Genomic DNA, 7076 nt, shown 5'->3' with positions numbered 1-7076 from the left:
AATATAGAGTGTCTCTGCCTTGGGAGACCTGGGCACAGCCAAGCAAGTCCCATTGGGGTGCCTCCATGTTAGGTGATCTGGTGTACTCCAAAAGTTCTTTATATATCCTGTCTCTGAAAATTGCCATCTCCAGCAAATAGGCAGGGATACATTGCTTTTCTTTCTTCTTAAACAAACAAATAAATGAACTCTTACCTTCTGTCTCAGAGTCAATACTGTGTATCAGTTCCAAGTCAGAAATGTGGTAAAGGCTATGCAATGACTTAAGTGACTTGTCCAGGGTCACACAACAAGGAAGTATTTGAGGTCAAATTTAAACTCAGGACCTCCTTCTCTAGACCTGGCTCTCCATCCACTGAGCCCTCCAGCTGCCCCCCAGGCACTACATTGAACACTATAGTCCTCATCAGGAACATAAAGTCTGAACATAGCCTTTGTTGTATGACTCTACATGCAGAGGACAACCTCAATAAAAGCTTTATAGCTTCCCAATCACAAGAAACATTTCACTATGTCCACTGTAAGGGTTAAAATTATGGCTGCACTGAATATATGAGAAATGGGGTTACCAGAAATTAAAATCAAGTCAGAATGACTTTTTATGGTAGTGTGGTTTTAAAAGTAATATACAATAACTAAAGTATCATATTTTTAAATTTTTATTAAGAATAACTAAAATAAAAAGTTCCCTAACAACCCAGCCCAGTCATGAGAGAAGAGAGGGAAGGAGGGAGGAATTACAGCAAATTTAAATGCAAATATGACCCATGCAACATGGTGGAGAGAGGAGAGAAATTGTGGAAAATACTGAAGGATTTCTGGTGGATGAAGTCCAAGGGTTCAAAATTGCACTTATATATTCCTCCTGTGATCCTATTAGGAGACCAGTTTTCCCAAAAGGATCATGGAAGCATAATCAACTTAAAAATCTCAATAATTTGTGGATAAAAGGAAAATAAAAGATAAAAAGAGCAAAATCAATGATTACTAGGTTGACAAAAAGCCAATTTGGGAGCAGTCCCCTTTGGCATAAGAGTACACATTCAAAACAAATACATTGAATCCCCCCCAAATTCAAATTCACCATATCTCAAAGTTCACTCTGGATCTTCTGGTGCAATGTGTGTTCTCTGCAGACATCTTCGTGGTGCCTTCTCCAAAAAGTTCACCTTCTGGGAAATAGTCTCTTGTTTCTTATCCTAAAATTGCTCGAATTCAAATAAAAATTCACAGCAATAACATAGTCCCCCCTGAGGAGCATAATAACAAACACAGGGATCACTCAGGGATCCATAGTTGAGTTATGAGGTATATGAATCAATTGACAAAAGAAATTTTTAAAAAAATCAAAGAATCCAAATAAAAGAGTAAAAATAACTTGTGGATAAAATGTAAAATATCAAAGTTTTGAGTCTAAAAACATATAAGTAAAGGAAAAATAAACTTATAACAGGTCCTTGAATCAGGGCCTAATTAAAATGATTTATTCAATTATGCACTTACCTAATCAGTAATCAGGACTACAGAAAATTTGTCACACTATGAATGACAGAAAAGGGACTAGATTATAGGGGCCAGAATGGTATTGTGATGCTAGTTAGGGCTCAGAGGAAGTCCTGCCTCTGACATATGTCAAAACAGTCTCAATCTCAAACTTTAAACAAGTTCAAGTCCTCTTCTCTTGGCTCAAAATCTCATCAGTCCTACTGGGATTTGGTCTCTTTGACCTTGTGCTCAATAGTGTAAAGGATAATTTTAGCATTGTGACCTAAAAAGTTAATTATTTGGTCGCCATGGATATCCCAAATATATATATATATATATATATATATATATATATATATATATATATATATATATATATATATATATATATATAACCAAGTCAGCTGGAAATTTATGGTGATTTAATTGACATAGTGGAAAGAAATTAAGTAGAAGGAAGAAGGAAAGTGTGTAGGAATTCTCCTGCCTGGCTAGTGCCAGGAGGAAGACCACCTGAGTAGACTAAACTTTTGAGTAAGTTCATACCTCTTTTCCCCTTGCAAGTTTGCAAATTGCTTGACCTTTTAGTGATTAATTTGACCTTCATAGGTACTCTGCACCCCTTTGTATTAGATCTAAAAATAGACTTAGCTTAAGTGCTTAGCCTCACTATAAGTATGGGTTAAGTACTTTTCATTGTTCAGTAAAGAGTTTACAACTTTATCTTCCCCTAAAGTATGCTTAAGTATGGGTGGAGTAGAGTTCTCACATCACTGATCAAGTCCCTTCATTGTTTAAAATGTGAAATGGTCTTAACCAAATCTTATGAAGTAGGGTCTGGGAATTTTTAAGATTCACAATTCAGATTTACAAGGGATTATTATTCCCTGGTCAATTAATGAGTTTATTACTGGGGTAATACCCTCTATTTCCTCTTTTGAGAGGGGATACTGAGGAATCGAAGGAGGTGGGCTAGATTTAGTTTTTATCTGCACAGGAACAGCTGACTTAATTAAGCCTACATCAGAAGATGTGGCCCAAAGAGACTCCGGTATATCTTCAGGTATTACAAAGGTGGGATGCTCTTTCCCCTCCTGACTCTCTGAGAGAATTACAGGGAGTAAGTTTAAAGATTCCTCAGGTACTTCCAATGATAAGGAACCATCTGGGGAGCATGTTATTGTGGATCTGAGTTTTCATAGAAGGTCTCTCCCAAGCAAATTTAAAGGGGAATTAGTCATCAAAAGGAAAGAATGTTGTACCTCCTCTAGGGTCCTACAGACACCATTCTAGGGGAAAGTTTTTTAACACTTTGGGGTATTTCTGACACTCCCATTGCATTCTCTGAGCCAACAGAATAACAATTTAATCAGGTGTTCTCTTTAATAAAGACATGGAAGCTCCAGGGTCTAAAAGACAACCATAAAAGGTATTACCCACATTTAAGGTAACATGGGCTTCATTAGTATGGGTGGGCAGTGGATAGGGAGAATGGTTAGTAGGGCATCAGTGTCTGGAAAATCAAAGGTTGCATCCTCTGATTCCTGTGCCTCAGCCCCCCCAGCCACCTTCATTGTATTTGGGAAGTTCCTTGGGCACCCCCTGAAGGGCACCCCCCTGAGGGCCATTAGCACCTCGAGTATTTTTTGGAGCAGCACCACTTAAGTTATATTGTTTTGGAGTCATTTGGTTTGAGTTATCATTTTCCCAATATCTATTCCTATAGTTATCATTCCTAAAGTTTTGGATTCTATTGTCATAATTATAGTTATTTCTATAATTATCACTTCTGTAGTTGTTATTAAACTACGTATTCCTTCTGATAATCTTGAGTAAAGTTCTACACTCTATCATTTTGTGGCCCTTCTCACAGAATTGGCAGGTAATGAATCGATAATTAGATTCCTGGAAAGGGGCAAGTGTCATTGGTTGATTATCATGCCCACTTTCCATTTTAGCCATTTTAACTTTTGAACATCTAAATTCTTTCTTTATTTCTTCTATGACATCATTATTTTGTTCCTCCTTTTCTTTGTTTCCCTTTGAAACATATAGAGGTCTTTTCCGTAATTTTTCAAGGTCCATCTCTGACCATCTTGGGCAATGTGTTCTAAAACAATCCCTAATCACTTTACAAGAGTTATTGACAAAGATCCTTCTAACTTGTCTTATGCAATTTTCTTTAGATAGGTCAAAATCCAGGTGTCTACCCCCAAACTCAATTATTCTGCCCATGAATCTGGAAGGTATCTCTTCCTCATTTTGCTTAAACTTTTTGTATTCTGTCCACCTATCTGTACTGTCTGTACCCTCTCATTTCTGTTAGGATGGCCTCTCTACAACAGTACAGTTTTAAAAGATCCTCAGAGTCTTTATAATCCCATTTGGGATCCTGAGATGGCCAATGTGCTGCATTACGCCCCCGGGTTTTGTTGACATGAGCAATTATTTTATTTTTCTCACTTTCAGTTTAAAAAGCCTGTAGCAAGTTTTCAATGCCCTTGTAAGACAGATTATACTGAAAAAATAAGTCTGTCATCTTTTTTGTTACTACAAAGGGATGTTGTTCATATGTGGGGATATTTCGTGTAAATTCATTTATTTCCTGGGGAGTAAATGGTATATTGTGCCTTAAAGTCACCACATCCCCATTCCGTCCTATTTCAGGTACTTCTCCTAGAGGAAACAGGCCTCTAGTTGAATTTTGTACCTGTGGGTCAGTTTGACTAAGAAAAGTTTTTTAGAAGGACAAGATTTCCTTTGGGCTGGAATTAGGTTTTGTGAAGGAGAAGGAACATGAGAAACTGGGATTACAGGGGAAAGGTCTTGAGGATTAAGTTCAGCCAAGATTTGCAGACCATGAGAGAACTAGTTTGTTAGCTGACCTATAGGGAAGGTGTTTTCCATCTCTATTTTGGGGAAGTAAATTTCCTCATTTAGAGGTTCAGAAACAGGTCTGTCATGTCCAGACCTGTTTCTGGTGTGGTGGATGTTTGCCAATTGATCCTGTAAGAAACATTTTAGTTTATCCAATTGAACTTGCATGTTCTCCTACATTTTAGCCTCAAATTTTTAAATATTTTCCTGCATTTATATTGCATGTTTTTTTGTTTTCCTGTGTTTTATCTTCAGATTATATATATATATATATATATATACATATATATATATATATATATATATATATATAAATTAATAGTAATTATTTTCCTAGCAGGCCTCACAAAACATGTGTGGAGCAGGGCAAGGCCAAAAACTCTCTTTAGATCCCCTTCACTGCTAATTAAGAGTAATTTGGGCAGTTGTTCTCTGAGGGAAAGGGGATTTGTAGCTAAACACCTTTCCCAGTCCTGCCACTTTGGATTTAAAAAAAAAAGGAAAAACAGCTGTATTCTATCTAACTTAAGGAGAGAGGGAAAAAAATCCAAATTTACCTACCTCTACAGCTGATCAAAATAAAAGCTATTAAAAGCTGAATTTAGGGATTGTCACAGTAGATAAAAGATTTAGGAAAGTTAAGGAGAGTGATGGTATTTCGTCACAACCAACATGGTCAGCCAAAACTGTAAAGGATAATTTTAGCATTGTGACCTAAACTATGTTAATTATTTGGTCGCCATGGATATCCCAAATATAAAAAAATATATATATAACCAAGTCAGCTGGAAATTTATGGTGATTTAATTGATATAGTAGAAAGAACTCAAGAAGGAAGAAGGAAAGGGTGTAGGGTTTCTTCTTCCTGGCTAGTGCCAGGAAGAAGACTAGAGGCTATAGGAACGTAAGGGTTTGGAGAGGAAGGAGGAAGGAATCAGCTTGAACTCCAAAAAGGGCTCAGCCAAGATGCCTGAACCTGAATCAGCTCAAGGGAAAACTCACCTGCAAACCCAAACAGATAGCTGCCACCACGCCAAGATGTTGGAACGCTTAGAACACTACCAGGCAGAGTCGCCTCTCCAGGGAAAGAGGGAGAGCAGAGGAAGAGACATGCCTTAGATAGATGGTTTTACAACACTTTCCTGCATCTCATCTGTACCAATGTGCAAATGATTTTTCACAAAATAACAGCTTTCTTTATAAAACAGTAGTACAGTAGATAATGCACATTCAAAGAAGTACCAAAGTCCCTAAAATTCACAATAGCCCAGTTAATTACAATAGGAAACAAACCCATTATCACATTTCATATCAGTTGCTGTGTGACATTTAAAAAACCAATGAACTGATGGATATTTTTTACAATTTTTACAGATGTAGTAATTTTTTCAATCTTGGCAAAGATATTTTTAATAAAGTCTATTACTGCCATTATTTCAAAATTTGGCATAAGAGTCTAGAAAAAAAAACAACCTCTATATTGATGAGGAAAACTTATTTGGTGGTGTAGAAAATCACCAAGAAATCTAGATTGTTCTGGTAGAAATAAATTAAACCTAACAGTTATGCAGAAACTTGTTTTGCCTTTCTTCTTTTTATAAACACTTTTTTTCCTCTGGCAGGAACTTCTATTTGGTTCTCTACCTTTAATACAATGTTCTTCATAGATAGATAGATATAGATATAGATATAGATATAGATATAGGTCTAATTGCCCTCCCTGTTATGTTGGGTGTAGGATGGAAAGAAATATATATAAATATATATATATTTCATATATATATATATGTGTGTGTGTGTGTATGTGTGTGTGTGTGTATTTAAACCATCCATTCAGAAACCACTAGTTATCTAAAAATCATTTCTATAGACCCCTTAGAATTACAATTTAAATTCTTAGCTCATTAAATTTTCTTAAGCTTGTATACCATTGTAACCAGTTTAGATGAAGTTCATCCATCATTATCTATGTGACAACTAACAAAGGCAAAAAAGCAGAAAGGGATTTTAAGGCAACATGTGATCTTGAATGGATCTAGTGACAAGGGTTTGGTCAAGATGTTCTTGGGCTTTTACTATGGTATTTTGTTCTTCAGCAAAGGTACAAAATAAAGAATCAGGTAACAAAATAGTATTGATTAGGTTAATAATATATGAACTTTAAAAGATCTAACTTTAAAACAATCAGAAAATACAACAATATAAGCAAATGAGAAGGTACAGGCAGGCAGTGCAGTCAGAATCCTTTTAACCAATCCCAATAAACTTATTCATTATTAGGGAGGGGAATAAAGTGAAAATGATAGCAAGCAATAAAACAATGGAATCTGAAAATGTTTAAAATTCACCTCCAAATCTCATTAAGGTTCTTCCCCTTCTACAGTATTTGTCATCTATCAGCATTTCTTTTGTCGGAGCTTGGAAGTTTCTTATAGTGAGGGAGAATTCTGCACGAAACATAGTATGGAGGAATCTCAAATTGGATGTATTGTAGAACTTGGGCAGGCCCATATGCCAAAGGTGTGTAAGAAGATGAATCCCTGAATTATTCAAGATAAGCTCAAGGGCCAGTGTACCCAGGAACAGTAGTAGGAAAAGACACTCCAAAACCTTGAGCTGCTTGAGATAGGTGATGCACTGCTCTTTCAAAGAGTGAGCCATGCTTTGTAACAAGTTTACTCCGTAAATAAAAGTTAAACAAAAGGAGAGCCTAA

This window comes from Monodelphis domestica, chromosome 4 (genome assembly GCF_027887165.1).
Source record: "Monodelphis domestica isolate mMonDom1 chromosome 4, mMonDom1.pri, whole genome shotgun sequence".
In the NCBI taxonomy this organism is placed as follows: Eukaryota; Metazoa; Chordata; class Mammalia; order Didelphimorphia; family Didelphidae; genus Monodelphis; species Monodelphis domestica.
The sequence above is the reverse complement of the archived record's forward strand: the minus strand, read 5'-3'. Positions refer to the sequence as shown.